Genomic DNA, 14005 nt, shown 5'->3' on the forward strand with positions numbered 1-14005 from the left:
GGTGCCTGACAGGAGGGGCCCAGCGGAGCGGTGCTTGACAGGAAGGGCCCAGCGGAGCGGTGCAGAGACGGCGGGGCCCAGCGGAGCGGTGCTTGAGATGAAGGGCCCAGTGGAGCAGTGCTTGACAGGAAGGGCCCAGCGGAGCGGTGCTTGACAGGAAGGGCCCAGCGGAGCGGTGCTTGACAGGAAGGGCCAAGCGGAGCGGTGCAGAGACGGCGGGGCCCAGCGGAGCGGTGCTTGAGATGAAGGGCCCAGCGGAGCGGTGCTTGAGATGAAGGGCCCAGCGGAGCAGTGCCTGACAGGAGGGGCCCAGCGGAGCGGTGCAGATATGGCGGGGCCCAGCAGAGCGGTGCTTGAGATGAAGGGCCCAGCGGAGCGGTGCTTGAGATGAAGGGCCCAGCGGAGCGGTGCCTGACAGGAGGGGCCCAGCGGAGCGGTGCAGAGACGGCGGGGCCCCGCGGAGCGGTGCTTGAGATGAAGGGCCCAGCGGAGCGGTGCTTGACAGGAAGGAGATGGCGGGGCCCTGTTCAGCGGTGCTTCTCACGGCGGGGCCCTGTTCAGCGGTGCTTCTCACGGCAGGGCCCTGTCCAGCGGTGCTTCTCTTGGCGGGGCCCTGTTCAGCGGTGCTTCTCACGGCGGGGCCCTGTTCAGCGGTGCTTCTCTTGGCGGGGCCCTGTTCAGCGGTGCTTCTCATGGCGGGGCCCTGTTCAGCGGTGGTTCTCACGGCGGGGCCCTGTTCAGCGGTGCTTGACTTTGTTCGTAGGGAACCAGATCTGGGCAATCATTCCCGCTGAGTCGCCATCCGACCTATCGCTTGCGGGGCCCTCCTGTGCTGGACTCCTGGGCCCGTGGGGGTCCTCCGTCACACCCCAAATGGGGCTGGTGGGGCCCTCCTGGGCAGCTCGCCTGCTGCCGGACTTGTCCACCCTGCTGCCCTTGCCCCCCTTGGCCGAATCTCTGGGGCCCTTGCCTCCCTTTGTGGATGGGCCAGGTGACGGTGCAAGGGTGGTGTCCTTGGGGGCAGCCGTCTCAGGCCTGTCGCGCCGGCCCTTCCCTTTTTTGGTTCTTTTCCCAGGGGGTGGGCTGGCTGTCCCCTTGCTGCTGGCCGATGTTCCTGCCCTAGGAGCTGGTGGACTCCAATAGCCCTGAACGATGGTCCTAGTAGGTGCAGGGCTTGTGGTGGCTGAGGTGCTGTTTGGACTCTTACGAGATGGAGGGGGTGGGTCAGGTGATGCAAAGAGGTTCATTTTGGAGAGGAACAACTTTTTAGGAGCAATGGGAAGGGTAGGTGCAGTGGGTATGGGAGTGGAGGGAGAGGATGTGGTTGTAGGAGAGTCAAGTGTGCTGTCTTTGGGTGCAGGTGCTTGTGCTGGAGACTGTGGTGAGGTGGATGGCTGTTGGGTGGGTGGCTGCCGGCGTTTGTGTGGCTTGGAAGAGGTGGTGACAGACACACTGGGAGAGGACACAGGGGACGTGTAAATGGCAATGGGGGTGGTGACTGCACGTGTGTGGACTGTTCTGGTGGGTGTGGTGGTGATGGACGTAGTGGCTGATGGTGGTGTGCATGCAGGTGTGAGTGGAGATGTCACAGGGAGGGAGGAGAGAGACGAGGAGGAGGGGGACACAGAGGAGGCAGTGGCTGTTGGCATGTCTGCATGTGGATGTTGCTTGGGTGAAAGCTTGTGTGATCTGTGGTGCTTATGTCTGGATGAGCTGCCCTTGGGTGTTGAGGTGTGTGCAGGCTGTTCTGTAGGTGTGTCTGGGATAGGCAGAGGAACAGGGGAGTGGGACTGGGTTGAGGAAGTTGGAGGGGGGAGGCTAGAGACAGGGACAATTGCTGCCGTCAGTGCTGAGGCCAGAGCGTTGAACGATCGCTGATGGGCAGCCTGACCCGAATGAATGCCCTCCAGGTATGCATTGCTCCGATGCACCTCCCTTTCTACCCCCTGGATGGCATTCAAAAGGGTAGACTGCCCAACAATGAGCGTCTGGAGGAGGTCAATGATCTCCGCACTGAGGGCAGCAGGGGTAACTGGGGCAGGACCTGAGGTGCCAGGGGGTGGAGTAATGTCCATGGCAGAGTCCAGTTCTCAGTCGCACAGGTGCATTATCCATATGCCTGTGGAAGGATGGAGCAGGGGCAGTTCAAGGTTGGACAGGGTGACAATGTGGGTTAGGGCCACGACGATGGTCCCCATTGCGGAACTAATGTTCCTCAGTTACTCTCTGAACCCCAGGTACTGTTGCTCCTGCATGACCTGGATCTCCTGGAACCTGGCCAGTACCGTAGCCATCGTCTCCTGGGAGTGGTGGTATGCTCCCATGATGGAGGAGAGGGCCTCTTGGAGAGTCAGTTCCCTGGGCCTGTCCCCCCCCCTGTCGCACAGCAGCCCTCCCAGTTCCCCTGTTTCCCTGGGCCTCTGTCCCCTGGACGGTGTGCCCACTACCACTGCCCCCAGGTCCCTGTTGTTGTTGGGGTGGTGGGTCAACCTGGGTGCCCTGTAGTGGTGGACACACCACTGATTGACGTGTCCTGGGGACAGAGGCATGGGCCCGCTGGGTGGGAGCTGTGCTGGTGTTCCCAGAGGGGGTTAGGTCTGGTGTAGCCTGTGGCTGTCTGTGGGGAACCGACTGTCCCGAGGTCCCCTATGGGCCGGGCTGGTCATCAGGGTCCAGGGAGACAGAGCTGCTGTCATCACTGGGGGCCTCTTCTGAGGGTGGGATGGACATCTCTGTACCCTCCGTGGCGGTGTGGTGGCGTTCGGGTCCTGCAGGGGTATAAGAGTATGGTTATTGCTTCTGTGTGTGGCATTTCGTGTAATGGGTGGGTGGCCATGTCCCCCAGTGCTGGCATTCCCTTGTGGGGGCTTTTGTGACGGTGGCTTGTGGGGGTGATGGGTGTGTGCAGTGGGCATACTTTGGGGATGGGTGTCCATGCTCTGGGGACACACGCAGGGTTAGGTTTTGGGATGGGTGGGATGTGATGGTGAGCCATTTGCAAGGAGTTGGAGTAATGGGGGTGGGGGTGGGGGTGGGGGTGAGGGTGGGGGTATGATTTGGCATGCAGGTGGGGTGGGGGGAATGGAGTAGTGAAGATTTGACTTACCAGAGTCCATTCCTCCGCCTACTCCTGCGAGGCCCTCAGGATGCAGGATGTGCAAGACTTCCTCCTCCCATGCTGTGAATTCTGGGGGAGTAGGTGGGGGTCCGCTGCCAGTCTTCTGCACCGCAATGTTGTGCCTTGATACAATGGAACGCACCTTCCCCCGTAGGTCGTTCCACCGCTTCCTGATGTCCTCCCGATTGCGTGGATGCTGTCCCACAGCGTTGACCCTGTCCACTATTCTTTGCCATAGCTCCATCTTCCTGGCAATGGTGGTGTGCTGCACCTGTGCCCCGAAGAGCTGGGGCTCTACACAAACTATTTCCTCCACCATGACCCTGAGTTCTGCGTCAGAGAACCTGGGGTGTCTTTGGGGTGCCATGGGGTAGTGTGGATGAGGTGAGGGGTGCTGTATGTGTTGTAGAGTGTGGTGAGTGTGGTGGTGTATGGTGTTTTGTGCGTGGAAATTGTGTGGGTCATGTTGTGATTTGCCTCTGTGTGATGGTGTACTCTATGCTGTGCTCTCTCTCTCTGTCCTTCACTCGCAATTGTGGTCGTAGGGGTTTGTGGGTGATGTGGGTGTGTGTTTTATATTTAATTGGGTGTGTGGGAGTGGTGTGTGTATGTGTCTCAGGTGTGTGTATTTTGAATTATCCAATGTGGTAGTGTTTTGTAAAGGTGTGTGTATTTTGACCGCGGCGGTGTGTACCGCCACTGGAATACCGCGGTTGAAAGTCTGCTGCAGGGATTTGTGGGTCGGAATGGTATGGGCGTATTTCGGTTGGCGTGACGGTGGAGGTTTGGTCATCGCCAGTTTCCCGCTGACCTTTGGTGTGGCGGACTTTTGTGGATGTCGGGTTTTTGGCGGTTTGCCAGTTGCGGGTCAGAATGACCGTGGCGGTTTACCGCGGCCGCGGCGGTGTTATGGCGGCCTTCTGGCCGGCGGTAAGCGACTTTTACCGCCGAGGTCAGAATGACCCCCATAGTCTTTTAAATTTCCTATAAACAGTGCCTAATTTGAGCTGGTGTTTTCTAGCGCTAGTCACGGCACTTAATTGTTAGCACTGGGGCTTTAGACTGCCAAATGGTGGTGCTGTCTGCCTAGTGTAGTTACGAGCACAACACATGTATATTATTTCAATATACATTAATAATGACTACTACCTGCCACCTAAGCCATTCCTATTGCTTTGGGGACCAAGAATAGTATGAATTGTCAGACTTGTAAGAGCGTGATGGTTAGTAGTTGTGTTGGTACTGTCATTGGCAGTGCGGACAGGGGCAATGGATGCAGTAAGCTGCAGTTTCCTCCTGATAAGGGCCCTGGCACTTATTATTATTATGTTTTTTTTGGACAAATTAAGCACTGCCTGTAATACTTCTCAGAGAAGGTTAAAAATAGTGCCTACTGATCTTAGACGAACTGCAATGTTGTGTTTAGGCTTGTTCAAATGCTTCCTGTAAGCCCATTAATTTATCCCAGTTTGTGGGCAATTTACATTTTTCAAGTGAAAAAAAGGTTTTCAAGCAAGGCAGTGCAGAGCCACTTCATTATCACAGCATGAACGCTGCCTACTGCTCACTTTGCTCTGAAAATGCACTTATTTAACATAATTCAAGCTTTTTAATTTCGAAGCCAAATAATTTTGCATGTTACGTTTCCTTTAAAATGAAGTGTTACTCTGCGCCTTTTCTAAGGAAAAGATGTAAAGGGCTAACTGTGAACCTTTGAATTGCTTCTCTAACTCCTGTTTAGAAAACAACCTATATTGCATTTATTTTGTGTGTATGCGAGTCACAATGGTAGACATAAATGCAGCTCTTTCATGTTGCCGTCTCCCACAGTGTATTGTGAATTAAGTTGTGTGTTAAAGAGCATTACAGACTGACGAGGAGACCTTCATGAAACTTTGAGGATATATGAGGCACTCTGAAGACTGGCGAAGGTTTATTTCAAGGGTTTGTATTTGCCACCCAATATTCTAATATGTTCATTTATGGGTCTTTTTAATACTTTACTTACCCAACACATTCCCACAGGCTGCAAACCTAGATGTGCTCTCAAAATGTCAAACAAAGAGAAAGCACACACACGTTAGGAAGAATAATGGCTGCAGGCCTTATCATCTGAGTAACATGGGCACAGCCTGTAGGTGCAAGGCACTGCCAAAGGCGCCTTTTGTCCCTAGCACACCAGGCCATATCTAAAGGCCTCCTAAGGGACTAGACATAAAGCATGGTCAAAGGCCATGTACTGTACACTGCGCCACCTTGAGTACACCGAGATTACTGAGGGCAAGGCTCTAAGTATAGAACATAGCCAGTAGACTTAGGCGGAGACTTAGAGAATGTGGCACTGCACCCAGCGCAGCAGTGGTGCTTCACCCAGTTCAGTGCCACTTTCATTGCGTCCCCTTAGCGCCCCCCTACCACCACCATATGTGCATCGAGGGTAATAGAGAATCACCCTCAGCTAACCCCTGCTTACCCCCTTGGTAGCTTGGAACGAGCAGAAGGCTTAACTTCAGAGTGCTAGGTGTAAAGTATTTGTACAACACACACAGTAACTTAATGAAAAACACTAGAAAATGACACAACATAGGTTTAGAAAAATAGGAAATATTTATCTAAACAAAACAAGACCAAAATGACAAAAATCCACAATACACAAGTCAAGTTATCAATTAAAAAGCAAAAAGAGTCTTCATATAGTTTTAAACACACACTAACGCTGCTAGCGTGAAAATGTACCTTGGGCGCGTCAAAAATAACCCTGCATGGGCGAGGGTGCATCAAAAAGGGCTTGCATTGCGTCGATTTCACTCAAGAGCGAGACCTTGCGTTGTTTCTCCTTTTGTCATGTCAGTGTGCGTCGTTTCTTCTGTCCGCAGGAGAGCAATGCATCGATCCGGTCAGCACTCTCAGGTCCGGGCAGGCCCTGCGTTGTTTTTAAACGCCCAGCAGTGTTTGAGTCTGAAATCCAACCGCACGATGATCCAAAAACCACGCAGTGCGGGTTGTGATCTCACCAGCCTCCCTCAGCGATGCTGTGCATCGTTTCTCCAGCCCCGGGCGTCGATCTTCGGGTCGTGTTGCAGACGAGCGTCGATTTTCAGCCACGAAACTTGCGGCGCGTTGATTTTTCAGCTGCAGATCAGAGTCACATTGATCTTTTCCCCGCTCTGCGGTCGGTGCATGGATTTCTTCCTCCTAGGCTGCCAGCTTCTCCTTTCAAAGTGGATGGGCACCACTTGGCTGAGTAGGAGTCTTTCCAGAGACTCTAGGTGCTGGCAGAGAGAAGTCTTTGCTGTCTCTGAGACTTCGAACAAACAGGAGGCAAGCTCTAAATCAAGCCCTTGTAGATCTTCACAAGATGGAAGGCATACAAAGTTCAGTCTTTGCCCTCTTACTCTGGCAGAAGCAGCAACTGCAGGATAGCTCCACAAAGCACAGTAGCAGGCAGGGCAGCTCTTCTTCCTCAGCTCCTCAGCTCCTCAGCTCTTCTCAAGGCAGAGGTTCCTCTTGGTTTCCAGAAGTGTTCTAAAGTCTGTGGTTTTGGGTGTCCTTCTTTTACCCATTTTGCCCTTTGAAGTAGGCTTACTTCAAAGCAAAGTCTCTCCGGTTTGTGAAATCCTGACTTGCCCAGGGCAGGCCCCAGACACTCACCAAGGGGTTGGAGACTGCATTGTGTGAGGGCAGGCACAGCTCTTTCAGGTGTGAGTGACCACTCCTCCCCTCCCTCCTAGCACAGATGGCTCATCAGGAAATGCCAACTACACCCCAGCTCCCTTTGTGTCACTGTCTAGTGAGAGGTGCAACCAGCCCAACTGTCAAACTGATCCAGACAGGGAATCCACAAACAGGCAGAGTCACAGAAATGGTATAAGTAAGAAAATGCTCACTTTCTAAAAGTGGCATTTTAAAACACACAATCTCAAAATCAACTTTACTAAAAGATGAATTTTTAAATAGTGAGCTCAGAGGACCCCAAGCTCCACATGTCTGTCAGCTCCGAAAGGGAATTTACACTTTAGTCAAATTTAAAGGTAGCCCCCATGTTAACCTATGAGAGGGACAGGCCTTGCAACAGTGAAAAACGAATTTAGCAATATTTCACTGTCAGGACATATAAAACACATTACCTTATGTCCTACCTTAACCATACACTGCACCCTGCACTTGGGGCAACCTAGGGCCTACCTTAGGGGTGTCTTACATGTAAGAAAAGGGAAGGTTTAGGCCCGGCAAGTGGGTACACTTGCCAAGTCGAATTTACAGTTAAAGCTGCACACACAGACACTATAGTGGCAGGACTGAGACATGATTACAGAGCTACTTATGTGGATGGAACAACCAGTGCTGCGGGCCCACTAGTAGCATTTGATTTACAGGCCCTGGGCACTTCTAGTGCACTTTACTAGGGAGTTACTAGTAAATCAAATATGCCAATGATGGATAAACCAATCAACCATACAGTTTACACAGACAGCATATGCACTTTAGCACTGGTTAGCAGTGGTAAAGTGCTCAGAGTTCAAAAGCCAACAGCAACAGGTCAGAAAAAATAGGAGGCAAAAAGATTGGGGAGGACCTGCATAAACTACAAAGTCTAACAATGGTGTAGAAACTCCAAATATGTCATAGAAAGTTAAATGTGTCCTGTGGACTCCAGCACTTTTGTGCCATCCATTAGTATGACAAGGAAAACATGGCTTCAGGTTTACCACTGTAGCCTGATTGCTGCAGATTAAATCTGCGTGCAACCTCTTAAAATAATATTTTCTTCCAGGTAAAAACCTCCCTTTTAAATATGAATGAGTCATCCATATGAATAGGTCATCTTTGTAAATTAAACTGAACATGTCTCTTCAGTGCCAAGGCTAAAAAAACTATTTTCATTGTGTCAGGCCTAGTTATCCTTGACTACAAGATTGACTACCAGAGTGCAGATTAAAATATTAATACTACTAACTTGGGACAGGAACTAGCTAGACAAAATAATCTAACCACTATGTTTAATAGTTATTAAAAATCTAATTCACTGTTGAAGTTAGATTTATAATACATATTAAGGAAAATTAACTTTTAGGAACTTACTCTTTACCTGCCTGTGATATCATTGATTTAATTATAATTAACTCTCTAGCTACTCCCAGCCACTACTGAGCCTTGAATGAGATGTGAGAGAGATGTGAAAGTCCTCCCATGAGCACATAATAGCATTACAAGAATGGGCATAGATGACTACTCTCAGCTCAATAGAATATTCAGGATAGGGCTGTGACCCTGGTTTAACATCTCAGTGTCAAATCCTGCATGGCAGATCTGTCTGAAATACAAGTAAACATGTTGTTTCTTTCAAAGGGAGCAAACAGGATTCTAGCATATTTTTTATGTATTACCTGCCCCGTTTGCTGAAGGGCCACGCTTTTTCCCTAGCAGACTCCTGTCTCTGTTGTGGGTACAGTGCCTGCTTCAAACTAGATTTTAGTGTTAGATGTGAAAAGGCACTAGGATTACCTTACTACACTACCCCTGCACACACTCATCTTTCACAGTTCAAGTTTATCATGGCTAAAGACGTTGCCATCTTGAAAATACTTTTCACATAGCATTTCTGGGGGGTCTGCAGTAAAGCAAACAGAAAGGACTGTTAAAGTAGGTAGGTCGCCACCTGGGAACCTTTAATCCATTTGTGAGACACAAACTATGAGTGTCTAAGGGTGTCCCCCCCGAGAGGCACAGGTTGGTAAAACCTACAAAGATAGACCCTCATGTAGCCTTCCTCCAAACACTGCTGGATTTGCAAAAGGATACCAGGTGGATTGAACCTGGTGCACTTTGCGTCTGAGAAGGTTAGACCCCTTTCCACTTGAAATCCAAGGATAGAGAAATCTTTAAGAATAATACAGCTGCTCCTCCAGGTGGCTCAAGAAACTGAATAGGACATTCTTTTGAAGTATCCCAGATGAGCAGTCGCGACTAAGCCTTGAATGAAATTTGCCGTTGCCCTCTGCCTCACAACCTAAGAGTCTATTAGTGCTCCCCTTGACGTTGTGTGGACATTGGGAATGTACTCGTTGGTGTTTGGGCACCAGGGAAAGTTTAGGAAGTTTTCAAACCTTCACTCCAGAGCTTTAAGGGGAGTGACTTCGAAATTAATCTGACTATCAGTTCGACATCACAGGATTGAATTTCAGGTTTATCCCAGTGAGAATAGTTTTTTACAGAAAAACTACAAAGTTCCTTTTCAGATTGGGACTTAGAAACGTTTTTGAACTGTTCTATTGCAAGAAGCTATTGAGGTCGATGTATTTGGTGCATCCAACTTGCGATTCATCCCGGTTGGCATCAAATTGAGCCTAGGTCCTAGTCTGCCATGACCATTACTTACCATTGGCACTTTGCCCTTTCTGGAACTTGTTTGACCTAACTCTTTATAAATTCACATCTAACTCCCCTTATTGGATTTGTGTCATTTTGGTGTCATTTTGTTTACTACATTCTACTCTATATTGCTAAATTGGAGTGGGATTGTGTTTTTGACTTCTAAATGCGTAATGCACTTTCTCTAAGTTAAGCCTGTCTCCTCTGTGTCACAGCTACCATGTTTTTACCTCAGATTGAAACCTTTTCTTGGATTTACAAGATAGTGATTTTATTTCTTTCAATGGACACAAATCCACCCACCCATCCTACTAGTAAAACATTTTAACAGAAAAATGAGGCATGCAGAATAGGGCTTTAAAGCACCAAATTCCTCATGTTTTTCCTTTACTCTGAGCCTTTTTCCCAAATAAACTTCAGCAGGCTTGACATTCTGAAATTTCTCTGTAGAAAACTGCAAGGATGTGATAGTTATCACACAGCTCTTAATGCTGACCTCTGTGTGGTTAGAGATCATCCATTAAGTCATATTGAGGATCTTTAAAGTACATATATTTCACTTTAGGCACATGTTGGCATATGCCATTCACTAGAAGCAGGCAGAAAATAGACATGAATATTCAGACATGTGATACTTTTTGTTAGGGTGGCACACAGGTATTTAAATGCTAATGTGTGTTATTTTTTCAAATGTTCTGCTTTACAAGCATCTCAACGTTCAGCAATTTGTCAAATACCTAAGAAAGTATAAATGATAACTTCCAAGTGCTAACATCAAGGAAAGGTGGTTTATTACAATGCTATAGGTGAATAGATCCATGAATTCTACCGTACTTAGTTTCAGAAAATGGGTCTTTGAAATTTGTTTGAATGGCTAAACGGTAGGCTTCTGCTCAATCCCTCCAGGTTCAGGCTTCATTAACACACTTTGGCCAGATACCAGGTGAAGAAAATGAATTAGAAGACAGCATCATTCTGATGCTTTTGAAAAAAATCATCTTTCAGTAATGCACCAGGAAAAAGGGTTGGGTTGGTACTCAATAGTATTTCTGTTTAAGTCATCTTCATGAACATAAAGTATGCAAAGAAGTTAGTCAACAAACGTATTCCGACAATTAACTTCAAGAAGAACTGTCACTCAGCAGGTAATTACATGGAATATCAAGAAAGGCTTTCTTCCTAAAATATATTTTAAGGGCATATACTTTGATATTCTGATTAGTGACATGTTTTGGAAGTACCTCAGGGGCCATCATTGCCACATCTGAGTACCATTCGCCAGTCCGATGACAGTATCAAGAGCTTTCATGAATGTCCTGTCTCCACTAATAGTGCTTCACCATGAAACAGGTATCAGGCATCACTTTCATCTAGTTGAACTTGAATTCCTAATGAATGTCCTGTCTTCACTAATAGTGCTTCACCATGAGACAGGTATCAGGAATCACTTTCATCTAGTTGAACTTGAATTCCTAATCAAGTTCCGCTCTGTTGAAAAGTCTCTCAAGGCTGATGTAATTAAGAAGCTACAAGATTTGCAATTCGTAATCAATCAGTCAAAGTTCCAACTCCAGCCAAATAAGAGCCTGGAGTACATCAGGCAATGGTTTAGGACAGGCTTAGAGGTGGTTTCTCTTCCAGTATCAAGTAGGACCAAATTATTGCAACATCTGAACCAATTGCTAGAAGAGAGTTTTAGTAAGGACAGTTCTTGTATACAGATAGTGATGGTGAGTGGCTGAGTCAATGAAAAGTGCTACAAATGTTCTATCTTGGTCTTGTAAGTATTTGTTAAGAATTTTGTTGTCTCTTATTGCTTCAGGCAGAAGCCCTGTTAGTCAGTCCTTGGGGTTGAATGAATCTGGGAAAGGTGGTCTCTCTTATCCTTCAACCTTGGTCCCCATCATAAAAGGAGTACAAGTTTCATCACAGTGTCTCACAGTATTCAACATCATTTGAATATTTTTATTTAAGTTATTATGATTAGGCTACTTCTTTTAACCTTGGGGACAGCAACCCTGCTTTTTTCAGACCCAGTAATACTTACAACAGAAGCCAGCAGACTGGGATTTGGGGCAACACTTGGGTCTGATTCAGCTCAGGGTCATTGTTCCTGGCAGGTAAAAAAACATGCCTTTAAACCTGAGAAGAATGATGCCTTTTGGCTGGTTCTTCATTTTTCTGTCAGCAGAATTGAGCAGTAATAAATAACACACAAAACACAGTGACAAAAACATATGTAAATTGTTTGTTGAAGATAGGGCCCTGGACATTGAACCATCCAACATTCCCAATTTGTTCATGGAAAGGAACAATCTTTTTTTCAATCATGGTGCTTCATATTTGGGAGGTATGCACTGTCCAGGTGGATCAGCTGAGATGAGTCCTTCCTTCCTCACAGGAATTGTCACTCCCTCTTGCTGCATTTTAGGAGATTTCTTATCTATCCAGGAACGTGAAAGTATACCTTTTTGCAGTTCACCTCATTATCATTTACCTCAGTTGTTTTTGAGGTTTTAAGATCCTGTAGCCTTAGGAACAGATGACCTACTGAGGGTTTGATCAATAATTCTACTATATGCCTTTCTCCCAAACCCTCTCATTCCCTGAGTTCCATTGATGATTCAGAGGAAGACAATGATTCCCTCTGCTTTATTATATGGCAGTAGCAAAGCAATGGATTCATCTGCTAGTCCCTCTCCCCGTATTGCAGCCATCTACTATCATCTCAGGCTATCAGTTTTGAGATTAGAAGTAGAGGATCCTGCCTCTCCTGATCCAAACACCTAGAAGAGAACCCACAAAGAATTATTCAAACCAACATTGGCCATCTTTAATAGAAGGCGCCAGAATAATACTTTTAGGCAAATCAGCTGTACCACTGAGGTAAATTTGCATTTTCTGAAGGAAGGCTTTGAAAATAATACATCCATGTCTACTTTGAAATTGCCATAGTCTTATATCAGAGAATGCAAGACTCTTTGGCTGATTTCTTTGGTTTAGTGTTTTATAACCTAATGGTTTGTGGTTTTAAATTGCCCAAGGGTAAGAGAGTTTTAGCCTTCTAGGGACCGTGCACTGGTTCCTCTGGTTCTAACACCTTTACAGGATTGTCTACTTTTTGTTCTCTTGTTGAACAATTGGATGAGGCAGCATAGAAATTCCTAATTCTCAAGGCCTTCTTTCTAGTGGCCATTGCTTCTGCCAGAATTGGTGAATTTGTATCCTTTCGCTGTCACCCATTAATATTTGAGGAAGTTTGAGGGCATAGTTGTTTTGAGGTAATCTTTGTTCTCAAAATCAGTTCAGCCATTCATAGAAAGCAAGACGTGATGCTGCCAGTTTTGTTCCCAAATCCTGTCATAAATTCAGAGTCAATGGTATCTCCTTGATATTTGGTATGGGCAGTCAGAATTTATTTACACAACTGCAAAGTACTGATAATCACACAGTGTCTAAGGGGGCCATTAAGACCCCGGTGGTCGGCTGTAATATGGCGGTAAATACTGCCAACAGGCTGGCGGTACTTACTGCCACATTATGACATTGGAGGGTTGGCTGAAGCAAACTCACCAATGTACCACTCCAACTGCCACAGTGGTAACAGCCGCCGGGCTGGAGGTATCCATCTCCAGCCCTGCGGCCGTCACTGTTCTGCCTGCAGGATTATGACCCCGTCTATCGCCATGGTTTTTGTGGCTTCCTTAGTGCCACGAAAACCATGGTGGTAGGCACTATCAGTGACCGGGAATTCTTTCCCTGTCACTGATAGGGGTCTCCCACTCCAGTTAGCCTCTCCACCCTACCCTACCTCTCCAAAGCCCCCACAAACCCCCCTACATTCACACCCCTTTCACACACACACATGCATACACACTCCCATTCCCACATGCATCCACGCATGCATACATCCATTCACACACATATCCGCACACACTTTTAAACATACACCCAGACATGCATTCACATAACACAACATACACGCACTCACACTTCCATACATGCACACACGCATTCAGAACGCAACACACACCCGCATCCACGCACACACAAACATTCACACACACTCCCCCACACACACACAACACCCCCACCCCACTCCCCTGTCGGAGACCTGACTTACCTGTGTGCAGGGGGTCCTCTGGCAGGAGACAGACTGGACGCTCTTGCCACCAGCAACGCCCACCAACAAAACACTGCCAGGCCGTATCATGTGTCATAATACGGCTGGCGGTTGCCTACTGCAGTGGATCCGCTGGCATAGCCACAGCCGGATTTCCGCCATTCTTCTGGCAGAAATCCAGCTGTGGTAATAATACGGCGGACAGCTGGTAGCTGCAGCGAGGATCTTTCGGCCGCCGTCACCGCGGCGGTAGGCAGTTTTTACCGCCATTGTCAAAATGAGGGCCTAAATGTCTAAATAATATCCTCCTTATCTGTGGTTTACATAAAGTAATGAGTTACAAACATAAAGGAAAGAAAATAAACTATTTAGCCCGCCTACAGCTGGATTGC

At 47.7% G+C, this 14005-nt stretch overlaps 1 protein-coding gene across 1 annotated transcript in view; it reads left to right on the forward strand.

Moving 5' to 3' along the window:
* The window catches only part of SLC39A12 (solute carrier family 39 member 12), a 340836-nt gene that overhangs the window by 221772 nt on the left and 105059 nt on the right, over window positions 1-14005 (forward strand). The window lies entirely within an intron of this gene.

The sequence above is a fragment of the Pleurodeles waltl genome, chromosome 10 (genome assembly GCF_031143425.1).
Source record: "Pleurodeles waltl isolate 20211129_DDA chromosome 10, aPleWal1.hap1.20221129, whole genome shotgun sequence".
NCBI classification, from domain to species: domain Eukaryota; kingdom Metazoa; phylum Chordata; class Amphibia; order Caudata; family Salamandridae; genus Pleurodeles; species Pleurodeles waltl.